We start from the raw sequence: 16,872 nt of genomic DNA on the forward strand, positions 1-16,872 counted from the left end.
AATGCGCTTTATTTGCGGAGGCGCAGGGCAACGATTTTGCCCTGCGCCCCCGCAAATTTGCTCCGCTGCCCTCGATTCACGGAGGAGTAGCTCCGTAAATTGCGAGGGCGCGCTGGCAAAATTGCCCGCCGCTAGAGCACGCAATTTAAATGATCCAGTAGGGGGCTGGAATCATTTAAATTAGGCGCGCTCCCGCGCCGAGCGTAGAGCGCCTGCTCCGTCGGGAAACTTTCCCGACGTGCATTGCGGCAAATGACGTCGCAAGGACGTCATTTGCTTCCAAGTGAACGTGAATGGCGTCCAGCGCCATTCACGAATCACTTACGCAAACAACGTGAAATTCAAATTTCGTGACGCGGGAACGACGGGTATACTTTAGCATTGGCTGCCCCTACTATTAGAAGGGGCAGCCTTACTCTAAACACGCCGTACGGAAATGACGTAACTTGCGTACGCAGGGCTCGCGCAACATTGTGAATCGGTGTTAGTATGCAATTTGCATACTATACACTGAGCACAATGGGAGCGCCCCCTAGCGGGCATCGCAAGAATGCAGCCTAAAATATGCGTGGCATAAGAGCCTTATGCCATGCAGATTTTAGGCTGCAGTCAGCGTTACGATGTTCCTGAATCAGGAGCATTCGTAACGCCAGAGCAAGTAAGCAATTGCACTGTGTAACCTATGGGGGGTGATCGGGGGAGTTAATGTGCCTATGTGTAGTGTGTGTCAGTGTAGTGTTGGTGCGACTTACTGTGTGATGTGATCTCTCCCCAGCGGCAGTTTAATATACCACCGAGAGGAGAGATCATATCACTTCCTCCTCCTGTGTTTACACAGGAGGAGGAAGTGACACGCAGGGGGAGCGTGCGGATTGGCTTAGAGCGATCCGGAGGGGGCGGACAAAAACAAACAGCCGCCCCTCATCCCGGATCGATCGGACAGCCACGGGGACCACCGCAGGTACCGGGGGGGGGTCCCGATCGGACACCCGACCCAAGTCTAGGCAGGGACGTACAGGTACGCCAATGTGCCTGTACGTGCCATTCTGCCGACGTATATGTACATGCGGCGGTCCGGAAGTGGTTAAAACTGAGTTTTAAACTAGATCTTAAAGGAATGACTACACCTCCACCACTCGTTTTTGGATTTCTCCTTCCTACCTTTAATGTACCTTGTGTACTTCCGTCCCAGCCTCGCCGCAGCTCCACTGACGGTTTCCCTTAGTTAGAATGGCGGTGGCTGCACCTGATCTGATAGAAGGATCGGCCTCGGGGGGGCCAACATAGCGCGCTCCCTGGACAGGTAAGTGTCCTTATTAAAAGTCAGCAGCTACAGTGCTTGTAGCTGCTGACTTTAAAAATAAACAAATACATTTGTGCCTTGAACACCGATTTAATAAAAAAACGCTGTGTGAATGCCACAAGCATTTTCACAGTTGTCATGATAATTCCTTTATTTTGTCTACTATATGTATTTCCTATGATTGTAATTTATAATCTAATTATTGGCCATAATGCAGTATTTTCTTGTTTGAGTTTTTTTAGGAAAATACTGCATTATGGCCACTAGATGGAGTTGATGATCATAGGAAATAAACATATGCAAGAAAACGTGGGGAATTTTTGTGACGGTTGTGCAAATGCTTGTGGCATTCGTATTGAAAATAAAATAGAGCCATTAGAAGTACACTGTAATGTCGGATCTTCTGCCTATCTTTGGAAAACTGCTTCTGAGGATCAGAAGCAGCAATTTAATTAGGCATTAAACTATAAATGCCTAATCCGATGGTACATCACTCCAGACAAGGCTCACAAATATAAGAAAGAAGCCTCAGAGATGTGCTGGCGCGGATGTGGGCAGATCGGAAATATGGCCCATATATGGTGGCAGTGTCCAAAAATCAAAGTGTATTGGAGAAGAATTAGACAATTAATTACGGAAATAACGAACACAGAGATTCCAGATGACCCCTGGGGATGTTTGCATCAGAGGATAAGATTATCTACGAAACAATACCAGAAAAGTCTCTTACCCCACATGTTAACCACAGCTAAAAGCCTGATAGCCAGTCATTGGCAAGAAAGGGAAAGTCCTCCCATTAAAGAATGGTGCAATAAAATGAATTATATTCAAAACTTAGAATTTCTAAGGTTAAGTGACTCAGATAGTTTAGAGGAATTTGAAAAGATATGGTCTAAATGGATGGAGTTCAAAAATTCCATGACATTCGCGGAGCTTATGGGTGCATAGGGTATAATACTTGATAAGATATTTTCGGACTTAAAAGGACGGACTCTATATAAGAAAGCCTCAAAATAAGAGGGGAAAAAAAAAGAGTCAGAAAGGCAACTGGAGTCCCAGGGGATGGGGTGGGGAGGAGGTGGAAATGGGGGTATAAGGGTTACAAGAATTAAAGGTGAAATGTTTAAAGATATGATAAAATACATACGATAGAAGTACAAAAAAAAAAAAAAAAAACTTTTAAAAATTTCCACATATGATGCGAAACCAGGAAGGAGATATGGCGGGCAAATGAAAGGCGGGTAAAACTCGCGACCTTCCTTTGCAAATGGTTATGTCTGAGGTGAAATAAAAAAAAAAAAAAAAAAAAGAAGTACACTGTAAAAAGAAAAATATTGCGCTTGTTAAGGTGAAAAAAAGCAGCGATCAAAAAGTGTTATACCACACAAACAACAATGCAAAAAAGGGAAGAGATCGCGCGAAATAAATGATAAGTGAACATAAATAGTGACAAAAGTTCAAATAAGTGGTCAGTCCCGCCACAAAGGCAAGTAAAATCAACAATCTCCCAGGTGATGAACTCAATCCACAAAAGAAAAGTGCTTGACAGAAAAGATCCTGCACCAACGATATAAAAGCCTCTTACCAAATGGAATTGATCTCCAGATTATAAGAGATCAGATGGCGCATGGTAAGAGACATGGATGGATACTATCCCATAAACAGCAACAGCGATGGAATCTTGATAACTGTGTCTTTACAGGTATATGCTCTCGATATGTCATCCGGGGGTATATAAAGACAGAAAGGACTCACATAGCGTAAAACTGTCTTGTTTAATAGTAGATAAAAGCAAAAATGCACTTACATAGCACAGCAGGTAAGAAGCATGTAAAGGTAAGCCGGGCCGGCTCGATTCACAGCCCGTATCCGGGTAGAAGACGCGCGGCGACGTCAGAACGCCGCCTCCCAACGTTTCGTCACGACAGGACCTGGTAACTGGATAGAAGTACACTGGCCTGCTCACCTGCTGAAGCTATTTTAAGAGACTCATAATTTCATTTTGGAATTATGTACAAAGCAACTGGAGCACTAAGATGTTTCCAGCTGCGGCAGGATTGTAAAAGCAGAATGGAATTGGGGAAGTGGCTAGAACTAGGGACTCACAAAAAATTTATCTCATCACCGGAGTCCCTACAACATGTAACCAGTATATGAGAGATCCAAGACACAAATGTTCACCAATAACGTAAAGTGGTTGTAAACTCTGTTCCACCACTTGTACCTACAGGTGAGCTTACCTGTAAGGCTTACCTGTAGGTACTGTATATATCTCCTAAACCTGTACAGTTTAGGAGATAATCACTATATGCGCTGCTGCCGACGTCATCGGCGCATGCGCACTGAAGAAACAGCCCGCTCCTGCCATTTCTTAAAATACCGGTGCCGTGACTGGCGGCACCTGCACGAGAGTGATGTCTTTGCGGTTTCGGCCAATCACAGCGCCGGAGCCCGCGAACCTAGAAGTAACCCTGTGAACTTTTTAGGGTACAGGGACTATGCCATAGACCCTGTACACTGTGAATGAGCTCAATATTTAGGCCCCTCCTACAGCCACAACTCACCGCAAAGTGCTGCATGTGCCCAAGACTGAGCCCCCGTGTGAGCGTCTTACTTGGCAGTAAAGCAAGAAACACAGGAATGGCTGTAGAGCTTGCACCTTGGCTCAGCGATGGCAGCTTCCATATTCTTGTCCTCAGAGGTTCATTGTCCCAGATTTTTCTCATAGGCAGAAGTTATTTCTCCTATTGCAGATATATGTTTCACTCTAAAGGCCTGTACACACGATTGGATATTCCGACAACAATTGTCCGACGGACGTGTTTTGTCGGATAATCCAACCGTCTGTGTGTTCTATCGGACAATTGTTGTCGGAATTTCTGACAACAAATGTTGGCTGTGCATGCTCTCAAATTTTCCGAAAACATGTGTTTCGTCTGAATTTACCATTGTGTGTACACAAATTAGTCGGACTAAAATGCAAAGTACAAACACGCATGCTCTGAACCAATGCTAACCATAAGACAACATTAGCAGAAGTTGCCCAAAGGGTAGCGCTAAAGAGCTGAAAAAACATCTAGTACATCACTACGTTTGTGTTTGTTGGCTTAAAATGTTCTGCCGTCTGTATGCATACCAAGTTCATGGACAATGCCCTTCGGACAAAAATCCACAGAATTGTCCGATGGAAGTTCGATTGTGTGTACGAGGAGATTTTCTTGTGTTTTTCAGGCATTTTTCATTTTTTTTTGCGCGTTTTTGCAGCGTTTTTATACAGGTCCCCAATCTAAAAAGCAGAAAAACGCCTGTAATCTGCCTAAAAAGCGGCTCATGTACTTTTTTGAGCTTCAGGCATTTTGCTTCAGGCGACAGAATGCTCAGATGTGAACAGAGGACGTTTAAATGAATGGGATTTTGCTTGTTGGGCGTTTTTGAACTTTTGGGATGAGAGTTTTACGAGCTGAAAACGCTTAGGTATGGATGGGCCCTTAAGAAAACTGTGAGCTTGTTTGCCCGGCTGGCAAAACTGCTTCTTCCAGGTGACAGGTGCACTTTGCCGTCATTTGTCTAATGATGACATGGAGATTGAAGCAGTAAGCCTAATGCCTCGTACACACGACCGAAAATGTCCGCTGAAACTGGTCCGCGGACCAGTTTCCGCGGACATGTCCGACCGTGTGTACGGCCTCGCGGACAGGTTTCCAGCGGACAAAAGTTTCTTAGCATGCTAAGTTACTTGACCGCTGGAAACCTGTCCGTCGGACATGTCCGGTGGTTAGTATGACTCATCGGATATGTCCGCTGGTTATGACGTATAACCAGCGGCCCGAAATCCCGCGCATGCGTCGAATTGATTCGACGCATGCGTGGAAGCATTGAACTTCCGTGTTAGAGAACGTCGGTGTCTTCTACGTCACCGCGTTCTTTGTCCGCGGGGATTTTGGTCTGATGGTGTGTACACACATCAGACCAAAACCTCCCAGCAGACATGTCCGATGAAAACGGTCCGCAGACCGTTTTCATCGGACATGTTCGGTCGTCTGTACAAGGCCTAAGGCCCCTTTCAGACTGGTGCAGGAGCCGCGGGATTCGGCTGCTAGCGGGGCGGTATTAACCCCCGCTAGCGGCCGATACAGGGTTAATACCGCCCACAATGCACGAGGCAATATTGCCGCGGTTCCCATTGTTTTAAATGGGAAGGAGCGGTGAAGGAGCGGTATACACGCCGCTCCTCTCACCGCTCCAAAGATGCTGCTGACAGGAGATTTTTTTGTCTCCTGCCAGCACATCGCCTCAGTGTGAAAGCCCTCGGGCTTTCACATTGAGTATGCAGTGCAGGAGTTTTTCAGGCGGTATAGCAGCGCTATTTTTAGCGCTGTACCGCCTGAAAAACTCCTCAGTGTGAAAGGGGTCTTAAGCCCTGTACACAAGACCGGTTTTCCTGCCAGGAAAACTGCCAAGAGAGCCTTTGGCTGGGAAAACCGGCCTTGTGTATGCTTCCATGCAGTTTTACGGACAGGAAAACTGCCGGGAATCCCGGCGGGAAAATAGAGAACCTGCTCTCTATTTTCCCGCCGGGATTCCCGGCGGTTTTAAACCCGGCAGTTTTCCTATGGGGAAACCTCTTGTCTTGTGGGTACACAGGGGAAAGTTACCGAGCAGGTCCTCGGTTTTCCCGACGGGATTCCCGGCGGACTTCATACCACCGGGAATCCGGGTCGTGTGTACAGGGCTTCAGTCTGTAAAAAAAAAAATATTTATCATAATGCCTCGTACAAGTATGGTATGGCTAATGTGGTATGACATAATGGACACACTTTATGAATCTATCCAAACTGCATATAAATGAAAAAAAGAAGGGTAACCATAGCAACGCATTTAAACATGTCACGTGGCCCTAATGCAGGGTACATCACGTAAATCCCTTAACGATCTTGTAAAATCAAATATTTAAACAAACTGTTACATAACTGTCACGCTGCTGTATCTTCCTCTTCGGTATGCTTCAAGTGCCTTCACATGAAATTATTCTTCTGCGTTGGTTAGAAAAAAGATAGGGCCAGATTCTTGTAGAATCTGCGGCGGCGTAGCGTAAGCCATTTACACGACGCCGCCGCAAATTACTGGAGCAAGTGCCGTATTCTCCAAGCACTTGCTCCGTAATTTGCGTCGGCGTAGTGTAATTGGCCCGGCGTAAGGCCGCGTAATTCAAAGGGGGCGGCTTGTATTTAAATTAAGCGCGCCCCCGCGCCGATCGAACTGCGCATGCGCCGGGCGGAAAAATAGCCCAGTGCGCATGCTCCAGCTCACGACGGAAAACGTCAATGACGCCGACGTGAGCGTCATTGACGTAAAGTCGTATTCGCGAACGACTTACGAAAACGACGTAAACGACGGAAACACGCTGACCCGACGCCATACTTAACATGGCATAAGACGGACCTACGTAAACTTGCCCCTCATTATAGCAGGGGCAAGTTTATGCTTACAGAAACGTCGTAAAATCACTGCGTCGTCCGCTCGTACGTTCGGGAATCTCGCGTAACTAGCTAATTTGCATAGACGACGGGGAAAACGACGATGCGACACCTAGCGGCGGGAAAAAAATTTGCATTTAAGATCTGACAGCGTAAGAGCCTTACGCCTGTCAGATCTAATGGGTATCTATGCGTAACTGATTCTAAGAATCAGTCGCATAGATACCCTGGCCCAGATTAGGACTTACGACGGCGCAAATGGCCCATAGTATCTAAGGTATAAAATAATAGAAATATAATAGGATTACAGAAAGACAGCTAAAGAAACACTGAAGGAGCGCGCAAAAATCTGATACACCTACTGTTGGGTCCCCACCAGGGGCGGACTGACAACTCATAGGGCCCTCGGGCAATAGGAGATTATGGGGGACCCAGGCAATAGATTATGGGGCCACACAGTACTGTATACACACACATACAGTATACATACACACAGAATACAGACACACAGTACACACACAGTATACATACACACACTCAGAAGGTACTGGAGAGGCAGGGCAGCTATAATCTTGGGATTTTTAGACCAAAAGGATGTCGGTAAGGGACATTTCAGGGACAGATTTAAAAGAAACACAGATTTTTACATACTGTCGATGGTTTTACTGAGGCTGGAAACCCTGATGGGGCCCCCGAGTGGCATGGGGCCCTCGGGCAGTGCCCGAGAGGCCGAATGGTCAGTCCACCCCTGGTCCCTACAAAAAAATACTGAAAGTCTGATTTTTAAACCCTAACCCTGCCCTGCCCCTTCTGGAGAACCCCCTTTTCTTTCTTCTTACTTACCTTGATCCTAATGTTTGGGGGGCTCACTGGTCTTCCTTCATCGGGGCTTGTAGTTATAATTTTAGGAAAGCAGTGGGCCTGTGTGCAAAGAAAAATAAATTACGGTAATTGTGGCATGCTTAGTGCACTGTGACAAAGAGTGGGCAACTGGGCATTGTGGCTGGGGTGTTGGTAGGATTGTAAAAGACCTGGGACGTGTTTTGGAACCCTAAATTGAGCAGTAATGTGGGGTGAGTAGCACCGTGGCGAATGGTGAATACAGCCAAATTGCTTTACCCAGAGCTTTTTTTCTCAAAAAATAGGTGCAGGAACTCAACCACGACCTCATTCAAATTTTGCAAACAGTAGAAGGGTCTTAAAGGGGCATTAAATACCAGAATTGCATTACATACAGTGTGTAGAGTTCACGGGGGTTACGCACAGAGTGCAGAGCTGTCACTTGTAAACACAGAAACCAGACTTCTTTGTTTACAAGTGATTGTGGTGAGCAGGCACCAAAGGGTCTGAGCCAGAGGTGGTGGAACTGAGTTCCCCCAAGTTCCCCCTGAAAAAAAGCCCTGGGTTTACCAGTGGGAGGGGGTTAAAGGGGCACAGTTACCTAAAACAAAAGCCATCTTGTGGCTATAAAATATGCTAAGTACACATGTGCAGAATGGAAAAATTAGTTTTGTTTCATTTCGGATAGATTCATTATGTTACTAATTTTGTTTCTTTATGGAATTCATTTCGCTTGGTTTCAGAATTCGTTTTGTGTTGATTTCGCAAAATTTCTTTTAGTTTTCATTAAAATTTGTTTCATTTACTAATTTTCTAATGAATTCCAACATTTCAGAACAATTAGAGTTCGGATCGGTCGAAAAATGATCGACCGATTCAAATTCTGTGTAAAAAACTAGCTGGTAGTTAAGCAATGGGCTAGAAAGCTGGCCGCCCGCGTCCCTAACAACCATGAGTCTTCTGTCAGCGGGCTTCCCCACTGACAGATGAACATAAAGATAAAGAATGCCGGCAATTACCCGGCAATAGAGAAATGTTAAAAAATGGTCAGTGGGGAAGCCCGCTGACAGATGACGACTCATGGTTATTAACCACTTCAATACCGGCCATTTTTACCCCCTTCCTGCCAAGGCCAATTTTCAGCTTTCAGTGCTGTAACATTTTGAATGACAATTGCGTGGTCGTGCGACGTTGTACCCAAATAAAATGTTGATAATTCTTTTCCACACAAAAAATATTTTTTTTTCTTTTGGTTGTATTTGATCACCTCTGCGTTTTTTATTTTTTGCGCTATAAACAAAAAAAGACACATCGGACACTTTTGACACTATTTTGGGACCATTCACAAATTATACAGCGATCAGTGCTATAAAAATGCACCGATTATTGTATAAATGTCACTGGCAGCAAAGGGGTTAACACTCCTTTCACACTGAAGCACTGTGTCCGTCGGCGTCACTGGCAGCAAAGGGGTTAACACTCCTTTCACACTGAAGCACTGTGTCCGTCGGCGCTAAAGTGCGGCGCTTTACCGTAGTTTTTTCCGCGATTTTCGGCTGCTAGCGTTGCGGTTTTAACCCCCGCTAGTGTCCGGAAAAGGGTTAAACCCGCCCGCAAAAACGCTGCTTTGCGGGCATTTTGGAGGCGCTGCCCCATTGATTTCAATGAGCAGGGGCGCTGTAGGAGCGATATATTCACCGCTCCTACAGCGCCTCAAAGATGCGGCTGGCAGGACTTTTTTTTACCATCCTGCCAGCGCAACGCTCCAGTGTGAAAGCACTCACACTGGATATAAAGGAGCGGCTCTTTCCGGGCGCTTTGCAGGTGCTATTTTTAGCTCAATAGCGCCTGCAAAGCGCCTCAGTGTGAAAGCAGCCTTTATGTGTTACCTAGGGAGTGATTCTAACTGTGGGGGGATGGGACTGACTAAGGCAGATGATTGATCGGTGTTCCTTTATACTAGGACACATGATCGGTCTCCTCTCCCCTGACAGGACGTGGATCTGTGTGTTTACACACTGAGGCCCAGATTCTCGTACGAGTTACGCCGGCGTATCTCCAGATACGCCGTCGTAACTCTGAGTTTGAGGCGTCGTATCTATGCGCCTGATTCTTAGAATCAGTTAGGCATAGATTTGTCTTAGACCCACCCGGGTAAGTCTCTTACGCCGTCGTATCTAAGTTGCATATTTCCCCTCACCGCTAGGTGGCACTTCCGTCGATTTACGCGTCGAATATAGTAATGAGCTAGATACGTCGATTCTCAAAACGTACGTGCGGCCGGCGCTTTTTTTTACATCGCTTACGTTAGGCTTTTTTGGGCTTAAAGTTACCCTTGCTCTATGAGGCGTAGATGAGTCGTACCAATGTTAGGTATGGACGTCGGAACAGCGTTGATTTTTTCACGTTTTACGTCGTTTGCGTAAGTTACGTTCACGTCGACTAGGCATTGAGCGGGCGCAATTTAATTTGAAAATTCGACGTGATACTGAGCATGCGCGCGGAAAAAGCGTTAATTACGCGGGGTCACGATTAATTTCCATAAAACACGCCCACCACTTCCACATTTGAATTAGGCGGGCTTACGCCGGCCCAGTTACACTACGCCGGCGTAACTTAAAGCGCAAGTTCTTTGAGAATAAGGGACATGCCGCTCTAAGTTACGGCAGCGTAGTGTATCTCAGATGCGCTACGCCCGCCTAAAGATAGGCGATTCTACGAGAATCTGGGCCTGATTGTGTCATCTCTGATCCAGCCTCTTAATGCAGAAAGTGATCCTAAACAAAGATGGTGCTGTCCTTCTGGGGGAAAAGACGATGACAGCATTATCTTTATTGCTAGTTCTACTTTGCATATTTTTTTTTTTTTATAAAAATCAGCCCTTGAGACTATTGAGTTTTTTCTATTAATTCATTGGAGAGATAAAGAGGCCTAATATATTAACATATATATGTGTTGAATGTAACACAGAGGCATTTGTGTTATAGCGTGTTTTGCCGTTCCCATGGAGAAAATCAGGGTTGCTGTGTTAAATTAATGTTTGTGTACTTTTCAAATGCATTTTTGGTATATGTGAGACAGAAGTTTCTACAGGCTGTATGGCCGTTCTAGAAGTTGATACGGGTAATAAGTTACTGGGGAGTCTCTGGCGAGTTTAAAAGTCATTCAATCCTCTGTGGAGGAGAACAGAGCAGAAGCTGCTTATATAAAACCTGCTTTTAGTAATGACTGTGAAACCTTACCATGGCAAAATAGTTTTCTCTTTCGCTATCCCTTGGTCTATTTTGCCTAAATCTTATTTATTTTTTTATTTTTTTTGAGTATGAAAATGGAATAAAATGTGGTAAAATATTAAAATGTGAAAAAAGAGGTAAAAAGCAGAGGCAAAAGGGCACCTTAAACATTTTTTTGGGGGGCTTTTCATTTTTTCTGCCTGCAGGCAGCACAAAGTGGATGCACATGCATCTCCCAGCGGCCCTGCATGGAGGACGCCACTAATCGCCCATCTGAATAAGCCATATATAACACAGTCTGCAGCAATGGTGGCTGGTGTTTTTTTGTGGGGGATGGCGGCAAACCACCACTCGTCCCGAGCAGCCCCCACCCCCCTCACTGGTTGCCGATCGATCAATATCAATATCGTCCATTCCATGTTTAGCGGTAAATATATCTCCTGCTAGAATCTATGCGATGTATTACTGACATGTTATTTTTATATTAATTTTATATTTTTGTGATATACTTTTTAGAAATAATTATCCCCCTGAAGAGACCCTAATTGGTCGAAACGCGTCGGGGATCAACATTGTACTACAATATGGAATACTATACCATGTGTAATGAATATGTCTAATGTACCATGGAATGTGATATTTTACCATTACATTTGTTTTTATGCTGTAACTTTTATATACTGCGACATCCAAGCTTTTTTCTATTCAATATATACTATTTTTATATAGCTACCAGTATTTTACTGTTTTGACATTGCTGCCTAAAAGCCCCACAAAAAACGGGGAAACCTTTCCATTGTCTATCATTTCCGGGGCGAGCAGCTCTACCATCTCTATAGCATGTGTCACTTTCCTTTTTTCATCGATCAGGTACTTACCCCATGGTGGTGGGTGGCAGACAACGTGATGCAGCGGCTCCGCTCCAAGTTTTCTCCTCCATGGCAGCTTCCAGCTCCTCCCCTCCTCCTAGGGATCCAATAGGATCGCCTGTTCTTTCAGCCAATCAGTGTCAAATCCAGCTTCCTGATTGGCCGGGAGGAGGATCAGTGTTATAACAGCGAATATTGATTCGCTGTTGTAACACACTTGGGCGGGCTGAGAGCGCACTCTCTGCGACCGAGCCCACTATATAGAAGCCTATTAGAGCCTTTGGTTTTAATCGGTGCTTTCAAATTAACAGCCCTTCCCGTTGGAATTCATGCGCCTGAAATGGGCCGGACGCATGGATAGGGGAGGCGGCGATGGACGGGGGGGGGCGGTGCCTGTGCGACTTTAATGGACTGGCCGCCCCTGGTCTGTAGTGTGTTCTCAAATACCCAGAAATTCTTATGTTGCAATCAGGACTTTAGGATTTTCACTAGATCAAAAAGTACAAAACAGAGATAGAAAAGCAAATACTCTTAAATTGATTTTAAAGGAAATGTTTTTATTTAAAAACAAACAAAGACATACATGTCATACTTACCTGCTCTGTGCAGTGGTTCCGCATGGGGAAGCCCTGATCCTCCTCTTCTCGGGCCCTTCGCTGGTGCTCTGGGCCCCTCCCCTTGCTGAGTGCCCCCATAGCAAGCCGCTTGTTGTGGGGGCACTTGTGCGTACTCGCTTCTGATTCGGCTCCCTGCGTTCATAAGACACAGAGAGTATGGCTTAGCCCCGCCCCCCGCTCCTGCCTCGCTGGCTGTGAATCTCAGCCAATCACTGGGGAGAGACCCGAGAGAGCCTGGGGTCTTGTGGACATTGCTGGATGGAGATCGGAATTAGATAAGTATCAGGGGGGGTTGAGGGGGAGCTTAAAACCTTTACAACCACTTTAAGCAGGCTATACATCGATTGAAATTCGACTGTTTCAGCAGGAACCAGATGAATTTCAATCCATATATGACCATCCCTTTTTGAGAGGAATTGATCTAGTGATCTAGTGATCAACTCCTCCCAAAACGAGGCTATCAGTATATTTTTACTCGATCAGTGCTTGCAGCCAATAGGCTGCAGCTGTAATCAGTGTATTCTGTCAGTGTCCGCTACCAGAATACAATAGCATGGAAGGAAGATTTCCACCCCCACCCCCAGCGGGCTGATCATAAATCAATCCATGCATGGCCAGCTTTAAAATACATTATGTTGCCAAAAGTATTGGGCGCCTGCCTTTACACACAATTTAATAGAGAAGCATTGTTTTTTTGTTTTATACCATCATTCTTACCTAGGTTGATGCTGCATCTGTCCCCCGGCGCCTCTGCACTGAGAACCGAGCCACCGAACACTGCCGATGGCTCGGTTCTCTCAGCTCCCCAAGCAAAGAGCTGCTGCGTGTCAATCAGCAGCTCTCCGCTTTGCCCCCTCCCGCACTCACTGGAGAGCTGAGCTGTGGAGGGGCGGCTGTCTCAGGCTCTCAGCAGCTCGCACCTGGCGGATCCAGACTTTATTGTTGTAATGACGCGGTGTCTGGACTGATTCCAGTGATGTTAGCAGAAACGGGTCACAGGAGTGCAAAATTAATTGCACTCCTGTGACCCATAGGAAAAGCCCAGCCAAATGGGCTCAGGCTGGACACTACAGTTTTAGTCTATGGGGGTTCAATATTGAGTTGGTCCACCCTTTGCAGCTAGAACAGCTTCAACTCTTCTGTGAAGGCTGTCCACTGGATTTCTATGGGAATGTTTGACCATTCTTCCAGAAGCGCATTTGTGAGGTCAGGCACTGATGTGGACAAGAAGGCCTGTCTCGCAGTCTCCGCTCTAATTCATCCCAAGGATGTTCTATCGGGTTAAGGTCAGGACTCTGTGCAGACCTGTCAAGTTCCTTCACCCCAAACTCGTTCATCCACACTATATTGCCAAAAGTATTGGGCCCTCCCACCAAATCATTAGGTGGAGGGGAGATTATGATGTGGGGTTGTTTTTCAGGGGTTGGCCTTGGCCCCTTAGTTCCAGTGAAGGGAACTCTTAAAGGAACACTAAAGGCAAAAATGTTATACTTACCTCCACTGTGTCCCCGAACCCTGTCTTCTGGGGTCCCTCGGCGGCTGTCTCTGGTCCTCCCCGCAGGAGCTTTCCACCTTCATGCGAGTGCGCTCGCATGGTGGAAAGCTTTTGCGAGCGCGCCCCCGTGATACAGCGGCGGGCATAGCCGCCGACTGTATCACTCGGCCCCGCCCCCCGGCGCGCCACGTCATCAGATGTGATTGACAGCAGCGCCAGCCAATGGCTGCGCTGCTATCAATCTGTCCAGACTAGCCAATCAACGGCCAGGCTGGGAACCGAAGAGGATCACGGGGACGTGTGTGGGACTTTCGAGGGGTGAGGTAAGTAAAAATGCATAGGATGCATTAAGGTGAAAAAAATTTTACCTTTACAACCCCTATTCAGAAAGAATTTGCGCCCTACGTTACGGCGGCGTAGTGTAAATGTGTCGACGTAAACCCGCCTAATTCAAATGTGGATGATGTGGGTGTGTTTTATTTAAATTATTTGTGACCCCACGTATTTGACGTTTTTTTTACGAATGGCGCATGCGCCGTCCGTGAACATTTCCAAGTGCGCATGCTCCAAATTACGCCGGAAACTGTCAATGCTTTCGACGTGAACGTAACTTACGTACAGCCCTATTCGCGAACGACTTACGCAAACGACGTAAAATACGACGCTGTTCGTTCGTTTCCGACATCCATACCAAACATGACTTACCTCTGCTTTATGAGGGGTAACTTTACGCCGGAAAAAGCCTTACGTAAACGACGTAAAAAAATGCACCGGGCGGACGTACGTTTCTGAATAGGCGTATCTACCTAATTTGCATATTTGCCGCGGAAGTCTAGGGAAGCGCCCCTAGCGGTCAGCATAAATATTGCACCCTAAGATACGACGGCGTAGGAGACTTAGGCCGCTCGTATCTAGGCAATATTGAGGCGTATCTGATTCTCTGAATCGGACGCCGAGATGCGACGGCCCGCACTCAGAGTCACGACGGCGTATCTGGAGATACGCCGTCGCAACTGCTTTCTGAATCCGGGCCCATGTGCGTGTAAAGGCAGGTGTCCCAATACTTTTGGCAATATGGCGTATATGTGAATATTGTAAAGCAACCCATTCAGTTTAAAATAGAAATGAAAGGCACAACTTTTGCGTTTAGATATAAAGACACATATCAGAATTGTGAAATGTAACATATTCTTTAATGTTGATTACTGAATAATGAAGCTCATTGCTGATTATGGTGTCTTCTTTGCTATACTTTATCATTATAAATATGGAATACATGGGAAATTGTAAAGTCTGTACAAGTTTTACAGTTGCAGAATATTTTCCTGTAGTAAAGGTCGCACAGCTTCTGTGGCAATTTTCTCCTAAACCCCCAATTATGCAGATCATTTTATTACCTCCGCCCGCATTCTAAAATCATTCCATGTTTGTTTTGGGTCGCCCATTGATAAATGTCAGAATGGGCTATGATGGAAAATGTTCTAAGAATTCCTTTATATTTTTTTCATTGGGTTTATTTTTAGTTTTGACTGAAGCATTTTCCTACAGCTAAATATATTTTCGCATGGCATGCTGAGCGCTGCCAAATTATAGTAATCCATTTTAAAGACTACGGTGCGTAAAATGAATTAAACTTAAATACCTTCTGCCATTTTCTTTGCCGACAATTGGTTGTAGTTCTTTTGTAAGTCTTTATTTTATTTTTTTTGTTATGTCCTTACGGTCCTGGGGAAATTTTCTAGATTGTCTACAGACAGAAAGCTCTCACCCTGAGAATTTAAAAAGCCGGCTTGAATATTTAGACATAAACACCAGCAATACTTCATTTAACTACTACGGTGATCCAGTGTGCTGGGTTGTATTTGAGGTTCTGGTTTATACTACTGCAATTTTTCCTCATTTTTTTGTAAACAACAAAAAAGGAAAAAAAAAAATACCAGATGCGTACAATAGTTATATGGGCTGACATTCCTAAAACGAAAGGGCTTTCCCTGTACCGTATTATTACTCCCCTGCAAATTCTTCTGTACGAAAGAGGAGTACAGTTGTTCTTGGTGCTGGCAGACTGCTGTTGATAGTCTTAGGTACAGGAAAAAACTAGTGGTGGGCGGCTGGTACTAATGACCTACTTCTCAAAGTGCTAGTTCCCTGGCTAGATTGGAGACATATGACTTACCCATTTTCCTCCCACGTGCCAATGCTGGGGATTTTCTGTTCATGGACACATCAATGTGCTGAGTTAAAGTCCTCATCTCTTACATTTTCTTTCTTTACTGGCTGAATGAAATAATAGAGGCGTAAAAGGAAGGTGAGCATGGGCATAGGTTCATAGGTAATCTCCTCCCCTTGATGTAGCGCCCTCCTAGTGTAGGATGCTAGGCAAATGTAGTTGTCGCCTCCTTCTGTACTCAAGGGAGCAGTGATTGTTTGTTCTAAGCTGTTCAGGGTTTCACAGACTGGGAGTTTGATTGCCACACCCTGTCTCTGGAAGAAGCCTCCAGAACATAGGGAGGGAGGTTAAAATGACCAGCCTGAATATTTATTATGGCCTCGCTAATCCCTGGAAAGGGGTGTCCAGAAGGTAACTGGGGAGGTTATAAATAGTCTAAAGCCCTAGAGAAATTTGTTTCCAGGATTTGTTCCTTCTTGATTGACAGGCTTCCGACGGTCGCATCTATCGCGTCACGATTTTCCGAAAGTAGCCGAACGTCAGTACGCAGGCGCCGTATAGAGCCTGTGCCGACATTCGGCTTCTTTCGGCTACTCGTGACGCGATGGATGCGACCGTCGGAAGCCTGTCGGAAAACTGTCAATCAAAATCGGAACGCCCAGTCCCGAAGACCATACCCGGAAGCGACGGAGAAGATCGCTCTCTACAACGGTAAGTACAGCTTTGATTTTAAAACAACTAGCCGATTCCCCTAGACAAAATGAGCATCAATCTCAGGGTAACAATTTTTTTGAGGGGGAACTACCGCTTTAAGTACTTTTCATGAGGTATTTAACAAGCGTTTTCAGCGTTTCTCTGCAAATACCGC

This window comes from Rana temporaria, chromosome 3 (assembly GCF_905171775.1).
Source record: "Rana temporaria chromosome 3, aRanTem1.1, whole genome shotgun sequence".
Lineage (NCBI taxonomy): Eukaryota > Metazoa > Chordata > Amphibia > Anura > Ranidae > Rana > Rana temporaria.